This window comes from Neovison vison, chromosome 1, assembly GCF_020171115.1.
Source record: "Neovison vison isolate M4711 chromosome 1, ASM_NN_V1, whole genome shotgun sequence".
Lineage (NCBI taxonomy): Eukaryota > Metazoa > Chordata > Mammalia > Carnivora > Mustelidae > Neogale > Neogale vison.
Window position 1 is genome coordinate 122375982 of NC_058091.1, and position 13980 is coordinate 122389961.

At 46.3% G+C, this 13980-nt stretch overlaps 2 pseudogenes; both read left to right on the forward strand.

Annotated features, from left to right (window-relative positions):
- The first annotated feature begins 8080 nt into the window (after positions 1 to 8080).
- LOC122899982 lies at positions 8081 to 8449 on the forward strand (annotated as a pseudogene).
- Positions 8450 to 9119: 670 nt separating this feature from the next.
- On the forward strand, positions 9120 to 13526 carry LOC122906701 (annotated as a pseudogene).
- Positions 13527 to 13980: the final 454 nt, after the last annotated feature.

Sequence of the window (13980 nt, forward strand, 5' to 3'; positions counted from 1 at the left end):
CCCTGAGGCCAGAGTCCATGGTCATTCAATGGGGAGAAAGCACCCGTGTCAGTGTGTATTTGGAGAAACAATTCAGACTGGACACCTAACAATAGATGGGAGCTTCTCCTGTGTGCACAGCCCTGTGCCCCTGCTGGGAGTCCAAGGAGACTATGGGGAGGTCCCTAGGGAGAAGCCCAAAGACCCCTCAGGTCCCCTGCCCTCAGCCTGTGGCCACACGGGAGCGCTGCTACGCGCGGGTCCTGCACCGCCAGGGGGCGCACTGGGCTGAGCTGAGTCAGGTCCAGATGGCTGACCTGCCTGCTGGGCGTCCTGTGGGTACGGAGGAGGGAGCTTTCTGAGCAGCCCTGGGGGCAGGTGCAGCGATGGAGCTGGGATCAGAGGAGGGTAGCACTCTGGAGCCCTGTCCCGCGTCTGAGTTGCCATCTGTCCTCCGCACAAACCCCTCTCTCCAGCCCCTGGGTCACAAGTCCAGGAAAACTGAAAAGTAGATCCGTGTTCTTCCTGGAACTATTTTCTCTCTGAGGGCTTGTTTACAAAAGAAACTCTTTTTATCTTAAAACAGTGGGAGAGTACAGAGAAGTGACAAGATTAGTGCAGAGTCCCTGAGCACCGCACACTCAGTTGCCCTGTCGTTAACCCCAATCTCACCGTCATGCATTTGTCACAGCTAATGACACAATATTCACACATTTCTACTGATCTCCACGCCAGATTTGCTGTCACGGTTTTGTTTTCTCTCCCAAGATCCCATCCAAGTTGCCTCATTGAGTCCCATCATGGCTCCTTCGGGCTCCTCTGGCTGTGACCATGTCTCAGACTGTCCTTGTTTTTCATGACCCTGAAATGTCATGAAAATGTCATGGAGGAGATGGTTGGGTACTTTATAGACTGTCTATCATTGTGAATCAGGCTGACGGATGCTGTGGGGTTTAGGAACACACACCCGGGCAGGCCGTTCACCACACAACATAGCAAAAACATACAGTGATTGCTCGCTCATCACGAATCAAGTTCACCTTCAGAACCCCTGGCTAAGGCCGTCTAACTCAGATACTCCCGGTGAAGTTCCTTCTTTGGCTTTGTCCCCTTCCATAAAGTAGTCTTTGGAAGGAAGTCCGGATGTGTAGCCCACAGGTGAGGACTGTTCCACTGGGACAATTTGCATGCAGGTTGTTGTGCAGACATGAATTCTCAAATGACTTGGGTAAGTAACTTACAGGGGGATCCGCAGCTTGGATACCTAGTCTGTGCCTGACTTTATAAGAACCTGCTGACAGTCTCCCAGAGCGGCTGTGCTGTTTTGTCTTCCCACCGTTAGTGACTGAGGCTTTCTGTGGCTCCCTGTCCTGATCAGCAGGTGACATTATCAGTGTTTGGATTCCCATCATCTAACAGGTGTGTGAAGGCAGATCACTGTTGATGTCACTTACATTTCCCTGATGACACCTGCTGCTGAACATCTTTTCATGTGCTTATTACCCATGAGTACATCTTCTTGGTGAGGTGTCTGCTCAGAGTTTTGCTCATTTTTTTAATGAGTTGTTTTCTCATTGTTCCTATTTAAGGATTTTATGAATATTCTAAAAGAACTTTTTTTTCTTTTATCAGTTATGTGATTTGCAAATATTTTCTGCCAGTCTGTGGCCACAGCTTGTTTTCTGATAACAGTAGACATTGGGGCACAGGTGTATTTTCCAAGATATGGTAAATGGCTGACTATGACAGATTTTGGGTCGAGAACTTGGGTGACTAGGGGATGAGGGGTTACCATGTGACTATTTTTGTACATTTTTTAGTATCTATTGAATTATTTTATATGTGCATGAATAAGGTTTTCAAAAATAAATTATTTTAATATCACTACACCTGACAGATCAACCTCAGACCCTGAATGAAGACTCAGGTTCTGATCTTCCACTTTATGACCAATCATCTTTTCACCAAACTATTTTGCCTTTATATTTCAATTTCTGAAGCAGGCGGTGTAGATTGTATGGAGGAATTCTCACACTAAAATACCTTCAAACGCCATGTAACATAGAAAACCCATGTCTTAAAACCATTAAAATTGACAAGATAGTAATAAATGAAACTATGAGCACACCCTAAAAAGAAGGGAAAGACTCTGCTTGGCCCCCAGAGAGCAGGGTCCTGAGACATGGAGCAAAGGCTCTGCAACCCCTGTCCAGAGCACAGACAGGCAGGCCCAGCCTTTCCAGCTCTGTGCCCTGAGCTGCTGACTTTCCTACCTTCTCCTTCCCTTTTAAAGTATAAATAAACCCTTAACATTCTGATTCTGATGTTTATGTATGACCTACATTATATATGATGTCATGTCTCTTCACTGAAGAAAAATTATAAATGGTAAAAGTTATAAAAGTATAAAGATGTAATTCTCACCCCTGAGGTGTTTTGTTGCACTTGCTTCTAGTCTGTTATCTATCCTCCTTTTGCTGGAAGTCTCTCTAAGGTGATGAGCACAGAGCTGAGGAGCCCCAGCCCCACCCTCTCCAGATGCCATTTTCCCAGTCAGCTTCCTGTCACCCTCCTAAGAGGGTTGCCTCTCACTTCCTCCTCCCTGCTCAGCCTCCTTCATACCCTCCCAGTTCCCCCTCTGAGGTGACGAGCTCATTTGCTCCTCACTCATAAAAGAAGGATTTGGGAGAACTGCACACCCTCATCATTGTCCTCCCACATCTGCACCTGTGTCCTCAACTTCTAAGCAATGACGAGGGAGGGACCCCTCCTGCCTCAGGCTGCCCCTCCACGAGGGGACACATGACCCCTCACTCCCCTGCATCATGCACTTCCCCCTCCCTCCTGGCTCTGCTGTTCCTCCCACAAACATGCAGGGATGACTCGCATTCAATAACATGAAACAAAACTAAATAAATCAAAACAAAATCATCCCATAAAAACCCAACGGTTGATACCATGATTCCTCCAGCTCCTGCCCCATCTCTATGGCCTCCGTGCAGAACTCGTCCTGACGCATCATCTCACCCCCCATGTCGTCTTTGTAGCAAATGGATAGAGGGACAGCGTCCAAAAAAGTCAAATATGTCTGCAGTACTTGATATTAAGACGGATATCCTCAGGGGCACATGGCCGGCTCAGTCAGAGCAGCACGTGACTCTCAATCTCAGGTTTATAAATTCCAATCCCTTGTTGCATGTAGAGATTACTTAAAATTAAAATCTTTAAAAAAAAAAAAAAGACAGACATCCCCAAGCTTCCATCCCCATCCCCCCACTTCCTGAATCTCAGAGACCACCTGCTTTAGTTCTTCTGGCTGATTCTCTGATTATTGCTTCTGTGCCTCTAAGTAGCCTGCTTCTCAGACCCCTTCTCTGGTCTTCAGGTTTATGCATCATCTTGAGTGAATTGGCTCCTCTTTCACACTCTCCCATCTGCCCCATATAATTATTTGATAATTTCGATGAGCTCAGTGTGCAATCTTTGCATGATTATGACCATGAAATGCTAATAGCAACTGAGCATTTAGTAGACTATGATTATGATTGCTTCCCTGAATTTACTTTTTATTTTCACTAGAGTGTATAAATATCTTATCCCCTCATTTCCTTAGTTTCTGTTGTGCTCTTTTAAATCCTTCCCCCACCCCCTTACCCCATGAAGGGCAAACCTTCAGGAACAGACCCGAGCCCATCCACTCCTCTCCTGTCTTCCATCTTCATGTCTGTGCAGCTGCCTGGCCCGCAGCCCTCAGTCCTGCCCCACGGGATGTCTGAACCCCTGGGGCAGGGCTGACACCTGGACCCCCTGAAGCTCCTCCTGGGGGCCCTTGGCCTCTCTCCTGCTAGATCCGTGTGGCCAGGATTCCATGTGCTCCCCCTGTTTGGTTTTCTCCACCATTTGTCCCACTTCACTTACCAGTGCCCTGTGGAAGGTGGGGGGTGGAAAGTAGAACAGAAACTCTCATATCTGAGGAGACTTTGGGCCACCCTTGTCCTGAGTCACATGGTGATGTGACAGAGACTCTGTACTGGACAGAGTTGTCTTCAGGATTTGAAGGCCTTGCATCATATTTTCTAGCCCCCAGGCCTGTGTTGTTGCCTCTTGGAGTTTTCAGGGTATCTGCCCTTCCACCCTCTTTCTGGGGCACCTGGGTGGCTCAGTTAGTTAGGCAGTCTTTGGTTCAGGTCATGATCTCAGGGTCCTGGGATTGAGCCCTGTGTAGGACTCCCTGCTCAGTGGGGAGCCTGCTTCTCCTGCTCCCTCTGCCACTCCCCCGGCTTGTGCTCTCTTTCTCTCAAATAAATTAATTAAATCTTAAAAAGAAAAGAAATGAAAAGGTCTTCTCTCCTGCTGCCATCACCCTCCTTTCTCCCTATTATACAACTTTGGGGAAGGACAACTATAATTATCCAATGTATCCCTTCAACTATTCATTTCTATGGTCATATTGTTATTTCCCCACAGCTCTTTCCTGTTCTATGATTGTACAGCACTGTGTGGAGTTGTGTTTTTGTTTCACTTCCATATGCCTGTTGCATCCTGTAGATGTGACTGTGACTGATCCCAGTGGTAGGGGCCCTGCTAGGTCTCCTGATCCCTGCTTTTGTGATATCATGACTTTTTCCACACAGCACTCATCTCAGGAGTGACTTACTTTTCCCTCTGTCATTTCTGCTCCATGCTCATCTCCCACATGACCCTGCCAGTGCCCTGTCACCAGGGTGTCACCCTTGCTCTGTGCTATAGCTCCAGAGGCCAGCTGATCCTGAGTCCCTGGAGGCCTCAAGATGTCCACTGGATGATGGACTTTAGTGTGATTTGAGCAGCTGAGTCGCATTGCTCCTTAATGTCCTCCTAGGCTCTGAGCTCAGCAGCCTCCCATCACAGAACATTCTGGAACATTGCAACAGATCACTTGCATGGAGTGCCCAGTCATACCCACCTCCTGATGGACAGGGAACAATGATACATTAGACAACAAGCCTTCTGAGAACAAACCTTCTCCCATACCCTGTTTGCACAAAGGGATCCTCTATGGGGTGCCTCCTGGGTTTGCTTTCATGAAGAACTGTGGCCCTCTCTTTAAATCACTTGGTGATTATCCCAGAGACATGTTACTCTTCTACTATTTGCACTTACCACCATCATACTGTTTATAGCGCTTACATAATTTCCATTCTTTTCTCTATAAACCATAGGTCAAGAAACATCTTTGAAAATACAGTTTTGAGAATATATTTTATTATCTCTTCATGAAAATCCTCAAAGAAAATATCTGTGTCACAGTATAGGCACATTTCATTTGTAAAGACAATTCAAAGCCCCCTTTCAAAATTGTATCCCAGTGTTCACTCCCATCAACCTTTATGACAGTGTTTTCCCAACCTTCTGATGGACACTCTCATTCCATATGTTCCTGTTTGCAAAGTTCATAGATCCTAAGTTTTATTCCCATTACTTATTCTATATTCTCACATCTGCTTTTGCTTATTACAAATACAATTTGTTTTTGTAAATTTGTTTACAAACTTGTTTGTACAAATTTGTTTGACATTTCATTTCCTCCTCTCCAAAATGTTTTCTAATATTTTTAATTCTTTTTTACTTTTTTTATTATTTGAGTGCATTTGACATACAATGTTACCCCCCCTAGGGTGTACAACATAGTGAGTCCCCATATAATCCAACAATTCCACACTTGGGTATTTCCCAAAGAAAATGGAAACACCAATTCTATTATATTTTGAATGGGGTGCCGTTATTTTAATATACAAAGTTTAAAACTGAGGGTTTTGAAGGGGAGGGAGATAGGAGGTTGGGTGAGCTTGGTGGTAGGTATTATGGAGGGCACGTATTGCATGGAGCACTGGGTGTGGTGCATAAGCAGTGAATCTCGGAACACTGAAAAAATTAAATTAAATTTTAAAAAAAGAAAAAATATACAAAGTTTAACAGGAAAGAAACAGCACCCCCCCCCAACATCGGGAGCTGGTCCAAAACTGAGAGCTGGACTCTGTGGTCAGAAGCTGGTGAATGTCCACCACTTGGCCATATTCTTCTCCTGTGGGATATGAATCAGTCACCTCACAGAACATCAGCATCAGACAAGGACGCTCTGAAACCATGACATCACCCTGTGTCATTACAGACGAAACAAGGCACTGTACAACCCACAGAATAACACACATTTCCCTGTGTCAGCCAATGTGAGCAATCGCTGCTTCTCCACCATGACTGCTCTCTCCTCGCTCTGGTCTGGCTGCTGAAGAGCAGACTCACTGAGATGGTCAACCATGGGATTGCCCACACGTCCTGACAACACACAGTCGGGAGTGGGCCCCACTTCCAGGAATCCTCTCCAAAACTCCCATCCAAAGCCCTTGTCCCATAGGGCTTTGCCCCATGGCTCCCGAAGGGGTGCGTTCTCTCTCACTGCAACAGGTAATAGATCCAACTTGAATGCTCACAGGTGCTCCTGGTGGTCTTGGCAGAAGAACATTGAAGCATGTTACCTTTCTATCTGTGAAAATTATTTTTGTGTCTTTTAGTTTGATCGTAATATGTATTTGTATCTTGTGAGTGTGTGGTTGAAATGACAAATTTTTGTGTTTTTCTTTATGGGTTTTCATCATTGGGCCGTGCTTAGAGAACTCTTCATCCCACAGTTGTAAACATTTCATGTATACTTTCACCTTTGTAAAAATGAAGAACAGAGGGTTTCAAGGGTGAAGGGAAACAGAGAATTTTTCTCTGTTTTTGAATTTGAAAATCTGTATTTGAATTGGGGCAAAAGTATGGGGAGGAGCAAGAGGTAGAAGAGTCTAAGAGAGGAAACTAAGATGTCCATCTTCTGCTTTATGATGTTTGCAAGTAAGCCTACAAGGTACATGTTATAGCCAATATACCCTCTCACCTGGGCTCAGTAAAGATTTATGAGCTTCCTTATGTTTACCAGGTGAACACAACCAACACCAAGACACCCAAAGCAATAGAGACAACAGTGAGCTCCAGAGATGGACATCTTGGACACGTAAGACCTAGATGTGATACATCATGTTTTGGTTCCTGTCTGTACACTTCAGCTGTCTCAGTGCATGGTAATTACACTTTCATGCTGTATTTTAAGCATGTGTTTCAGATCCACATAGACAAATCTATAACTTCCATTTAAAGGTAAATTTAATACACATGTAACTATGAGTCACACAGTGACTAGAGTGTTCTAGATATGTACTGTCTGAATAGTAGTAATCCACTTATAGCTACTTAAATTCCATTCATTTAAAACAATTAAAAATGCAACTGCTCAGCACATTTCAAGTGCCACCTGCATCTCAAGAGCCACATGCATCTCGTGGCACCATACTGGACAGTGCAGATACAGAGCAATTCCTTCCGCACAGACTGTTGCATTGGAAGGTGCTGTGCTTCATGCTTTGTGGGTCTTGAGTCAGATGCATGAGACACAGGTAAAGTGAAAAGACAAATATTATTTCTCTTACAGACGACATCAGATTTCTGTCTAGGATGTGAATACACATGAAGCTGGTGGATCACAAAATCAAAGTCGGTTATGCCTGGGTCTGGTGTCTTTAGGTACAAACTGTCCCCAGTTACAAAAGGGAAATCCCTGTCCCTCCACTTCCCTTCCCAGACTGGGGGCCCTCTCTGCCATCACATTTCCAGGAGGTGAGGTCTCCTCTAGATGCACTCAGGGGCTCAAGTCAGAGGTGGGTTTTCAGAGGCAAGAAGTGCAGCTCAGGGAAAAGGATTCTGCTGAGTGAGGAGGAGGCCAGGGCAGGACTAGCAGGAGACTCTCTCAGGGTTATTCAGAGCAGCTTTTCTCAAAGTGTGGTCTGAGGAGCACTGACATCACTGAGGCCCTTTCACAGAATCCATGAGGTTAAACTATTTTCACAACATCACTTAGATACTATTTGCCTTTTCACCACGTTGACATTAGCACTGAGGTAAAACTTAGCAAGAATGGAGAATATAGGTGCAAATAGTAATAATTGATATTCTTCACCACTACTTACATTCACAAAAAAACAAAAACACTCTTTTGGCCATCTTTCTGATCCACCTTAACAGTCACATGAATATCTTTGCAGATGCTCTCAAGATCATTAGCAGTGCCTAGAAGAGAGGCAAAGGTGTGTTTTATTAGGCCATACTCCACAGTCAACATCCCATTTCTAACTATGATAACGAAGCAGGAATTTGAAATCACTGCTGATCACCAAGCTGAGAACATTGTTGTGAATCTCACAGGCAGGTTAAACCTGTGTGGAGTTATCAACCCCAGATTTAGTGTACAACTCAAAGATCTAGAAAAATGGCAGAATAACCTGCTCCCATCCTACCAGTTTGGTTTCATGTCCTGATGACCTCAGCTGGCTTCATGAACTGTGAAGAAGCAAGATGAAAACACTCAGGAGGGAAAATCCTGAGATCCCTTTTCTAGGGACGTAATACCTACGTGCAAATAAAATGCCTCAAAAACAAAAACACAACCAAACAAAACTAGTATCACACTAAAATATCCTGGTTAAAGCATTAAAAATTATTATCTTCATTAATTATTCTCAAATCCCCATTTTAAAACTTGTCATACATGGGATATACAGCACTTTCGTTACATGCATAAGCCCCAAAGAAAATAATTTGTATGAACTTAACTGGTCTCCTTTTTCTTCTTTTTGAAGAATGCCATTTTTACCTGAAAGAATGAATGACACAGATTCTTGGATTATTTACACTAGGTTATTTGACCGACAGTTTCTGAAAAATAAACACGAACGCATCCTGTCATGAAAACTCACATATGACAGCTGACAGTACTTGTTGCCTTGATAAAAGGTAAACTCTCAAGAGAAATTCAGAATTTTGGAAAACTTGTGATCCACCAATAAATTTTACAGCTTCTTAGTACTGAGGAACTTTTCTGTTGGGATCTGTGGTAATATTAAAACAAATATGACTTTTTGATAATTCACTTCCAGTCTAATCAACAGTGGAAAACCTATGCAACTTAGTGAACAAACACACTTCTTTTAAAAATAAAGCATTAGAACAAGATCCATTCAGTGTGTGAGATGAGCCTGTAGATTTTAATGCAACAGAGGACAGAGTCGATGATGCTGTTTCAGGTGCCACTTTGCCAGTAACCTTAGAAAAAGAATACCTTGTGTCGTTTTAATATAGTATCTAAGATGCATATACATAATTATCTGAAGAGGTCATGAAGCATACTCTTCTCCCATTAATATGCAAGGTTGTAAATTTTTTTCATAGACTTCAACCAAAACCACAAATTACATGCAGAAGCAAATCTGAACATCCACTGGTCCTCTAAGGAGACAGACAAGAAATGTGAAATGCAGTATTGCCCTTCTCACTATGCTGTTTATTTGCATAGTTATTTTTCATAAAACAATATTTCTATTTTCATGCCATGGATTATTAGTATGATGCTAAATGAATTAATGAGTTTTTAAACCTGTTTTATTCCTACTACGGTAAATACTGATAGAGATAACCCACAGACACAAAATGATCCTTGGGATCTTCAGTCGTCTGTGAGACTGTGCAGATACCCTGTGAACAGAATGTTTGAGAATCACTGACTCAGGTCCTGGACCACTGCTCTGGGGGCAGTGTGACAAAGAGCGCTTTCTGCAGTAGGTGAGGGGTCGCGGCAAAGTCCGAGGTCCCTGGGTCAGCTTCTCAGGCCCCAGGGCCTTGTCTGGAGTGGCGGTGCCTCCTTCCCCTGCCCTCCCCGCCGCCTTCATCTGGGCCCCGCGCCGGGAGGAGGGTCGGGCGGGTCTCAGCCCCTCCGCGCCCGCAGGCTCCCACTCCCTGAGGTATTTCTACACCAGCGTGTCCCGGCCCGGCCGCGGGAAGCCCCGCTTCATAGACTTGGGCTACGTGGACGACACGCAGTTCGTGCGGTTCGACAGCGACTCTGCCAGTCTGAGGCTGGAGCCGCGGGCGCGGTGGGTGGAGCAAGAGGGGCCGGAATATTGGGACCGGCAGGCCCGGAACCTCAAGGACGCCGCACAGACTTACCGACTGAGCCTGAACAACCTGCCGGGCTACTACAACCAGAGCGAGGCCGGTGAGCGACAGGGTCCGGGTCCAGGTCACAACTCTGATCCTCACAGGGTAGCCTGAGTGTCCGGGTCTGAGCGTCACCCCGAGTATGAGGGACCCTTCCCGCATGACCACCCCTGTCCCCCCATCTTTAAGCCCGAAGAACCCGCGGGAACTTCTAGGCAGTTTTACTTTCTGTGTGGACTTAACCCCCTGCCTGTAGGGTGGGACCAGGGTCTCACACCATCCAGATCATACATGGCTGTGATGTGGGGCGCGACGGGCATCTTCTCTGCAGGTACAGTCAGGACGCCTACAACGGCGCGGATTACCTCGCCCTGAATGAGGACCTGCGCTCCTGGACCGCGGAGGACAGGGCGGCACAGGTCACCCGCCGCAAGTGGGAGGCGGCCTGTGAGGCAGATCATGAAAGGAACTACCTGGAGGTCACGTGCGTGGAGTGGCTCCCCAGGTACATGGAGATAGGGAAGGAGACGCTGCTGCGTGCAAGTACCAAGGCCAACAGGGCCTCCCTGATCTCCCCTCCCTGGGACTGGCTTCCCACCAGGAAGGGAAAATGGGCTCAGTGGCAGAACACCGCTCCTCAACGGGTGGGGAGATCGGTGGGATCTCCTGTGGGAGATCCAAGGGTGGGGAGACCGAGCCCTCCGCCTGGGTGTTCAGGTTCCTACTAAAGAGTGACTCACCCAAAGGCCAATTTTCTCTAAAGGACAATTGAGGAATCCAATCTCACCCAGGAGGCAGGTGGAGACCATTCCTGAAATAATCCATCAGCGGTTCCCTTTGACCCTGACAGCCACCTTGGAAACCCTGACTTTCCCTCTCAAGGCCTTTTTCTCCAGTAAGAACATCTTTGAGTTCTGACTCGAGGTTTTCTGACTCATTCACTCTCCATTGCAGTCAGGATCATTAGTGTGCTCTCTCACTTAGACCTACAGATTCCTCCTACCCTGGGCTCTGTCCCTGCTTCTAGGACCTCTGAATTAGGAGATCACCAAGGCTAGGTTGGTCAAGCCACGCTGGAAGACAGTATGAAGAGTCCTCAAAAAGTTGAAAATAGGGGTACCTGGGTGGATCAGTGGGTTAAAGCCTCTGCCTTCTGCTCAGGTCATGGTGTCAGGGTCCTGGGATCCAGCCCCCCATCGGGCTCTCTGCTCGGCGGGGAGCCTGCTTCCCTTTCTCTCTGCCTGCCTTTCTGCCTGCTTGTGATCTCTGTCTGTCAAATGAATAAATAAATTCTTTAAAGAAAAAAAGTTGAAAATAGAGCTACCCTATGACCCAGCAATCCCACTACTGGGTATTTACCCTAAAGATACAAATGTAGTGATCCGAAGGGGCACCCGTGCACCCAAATGTTTATAGCAACAATGTCCACAATAGCCAAACTATGGAAAGAACCTAGATGTCCATCAACAGATGGATGGATAAAGAAAATATGGTGTATATACAATGGAATATTATGCAGCCATCGAAAAAGAAATCTTGCCGTTTGCTAGGACATGGATGGAACTAGAGGGTATTAGGCTAAGCGAAATGAGCCAATCAGAGAAAGACAATTATCATATGATCTCTCTGATATGAAGAATTTGAGAGGCAGGGCTGGGGGTTGTGGGGGGTAGGAAGGGAAAAATGAAACAAGATGGGATAAGGAGGGAGACAAACCATGAGAGACTCTCGATCTCACAAAACAAACTGAGGGTTGCTGGGGGGTAGTGGGGTAGGGATAGGGTGGCTGGGTTATGGACAATGGGGAGGGTATGTGCTATGGTGAGTGCTGTGAAAAAGTGTAAGACTGATGATTCACAGACCTGTTCCCCTGGGGCAAATAATACATTATATGTTAATTTAAAAATAAATAAAACTAAAAAGAAAACAAACAAATAAATAAATAAATAAAAAGCTAGGTTGGTGACTGGGCTTTGAAGCTTTACACGTCTTCCATCCAGAGAAACTGCTGGGTCCACCTCAGGATGGTCACATAAATGCCATTTCAATAGGCCATAAAGGTAAAGCAAAGTGTGGATTTTCTGATTTTTCTTCCCCAGAACCCCCCAACACACACGTGACCTGCCATCCCATCTCTGACCATTACGTCACCTTGAGGTGCTGGGCTCTAGGCTTCTACCCTGCAGAGATTACCCTGACCTGGCAGCGTGAGGGGGAGGATCTGACCCAGGACACAGAACTTGTGGAGACCAGGCCTGCAGGAGATGGAAACTTCCAGAAGTGGGCAGCTATGGTGGTGCCTTCTGGAGCAGAGCAGAGATACACATGCCATGTGCAGCATGAGGGGCTACCCGAACCCATCATCTTGAGATGGGGTAAGGAGGGTTTGCGGTAGAGCCTCTTCTCAGGGAAAGAAGAAGGCCTTCTGGAGAATTTCAGCAGGGTCAGGACTCAAACCAGAGGTCTCGGGCTCTCACCGTCCCTTCCCTTTCCAGAGCCACCTCCTCCCGCTCACATGGATCATTGCTGGTCTGACTCTCCTCATGGTCACTGTGATGTTTGCAGCTGTGATCTGGAGGAAGAAGCTCTCAGGTAAGGAATGGAGTGGGGGGATCTGAGGTTTCTTGTCCCATTGGGGGTTTCCTAGGTAGCAGACTGTCCTGCCTTGTAACTGGGAAGTACCATCCTCACACATGTACTTGGGCATTGTGGAACTTATCACTAACACTCACTCTGTAGCAAACACTTGTGAAAATGAAAGACACATTTTCTTCTTGTTAATTCTGGTGATGGGGACCTGATGCCCAGAGGGCACAGGACAGAGAGGAAGGATCCTGCTGAGGACAGACCTCCTGCAAGTCAGGTGGCCCAGTGACCCCACAACTCATTCTTCATGTTTCCCGATCCTGTTCTGGGTCTTCAGTCACAATTCTCAAAGTTCGTTTTGAATCAGGACTAAGAGCTTCCATTAGGATCTCATGGCCCAGTCCTGTCATAGCTTCTAACATGATATTTTCTTCCTATAGGAAGAGAAGGACCAGGCTAGTCTCAAGCATGATGTAAGTATGGAGGGGTGATCCCTGAGACCCTAGTATAGACAGGACCCCATGGGGAGCTCACCCACCCATAGCTCCTCCTTTAGTCACCTCTCCTGTGGGCTCTGACCACATCCTGTTTGTTCTCCCCTACGTGATGACAATGCCAAGGGCTCTGATGTGTCTCTCATGGCTCCTAAAGGTGAGACCTTGGAGACCCAGCAGTGCATAGGAGTCAGGGCACTAGGGACACTTTGAGCATGTGGAAAGCTGTTGATCACTTATGTGATTGACCTAAATTTGTACTTTTTTTTTTTTGAGACTGTGAGGCCATCTGCCTTGTCAGGGATGAGCAATGCAAGATGTGTTCACACTCCCACTTAGTGACATCAGCAACCCCTGACTTCTCTTTGTGCAGAGATGTCAGATGTGTCTGTGTTCCTGTGAGCAAAACATGAGGAGGTGGGGAGACTGGCCCACCCTGCCCACCAGACCCCTCCCCATACTGATCCGCATTCTCTTCTTTGATGTGCTTTCCTGTTCCAGCAGAGGCAGGGCTGGACCATCTCCATCCCTGTCTTTATTTCATGTTGGTCTGAGTACAAATGACTTCCTTCCCTATTGAAAATGAGAATCCAGATATGAGTTATGTTTCCTAACTCTTGCCATGTGGGGTTGATGAGGTAATAAAAGAGGAGATTCCTAAACTTGAGACAGCAAATAAATGGAAACACTGAGAACCTTCCAGAATCCATGTGTTTGCTATGCTGAGTCTGTTGCAGGTGGGACAGGAGTAGGCTGTGAGGAGCCAAGTGGCGACAGGGTCTGTTCCCAGTCTGTGCTCAGTGCATCATGGATGTTAAGTGCTCCCCCCTGAGCTGGATGATCTCTCTGCTCCGTG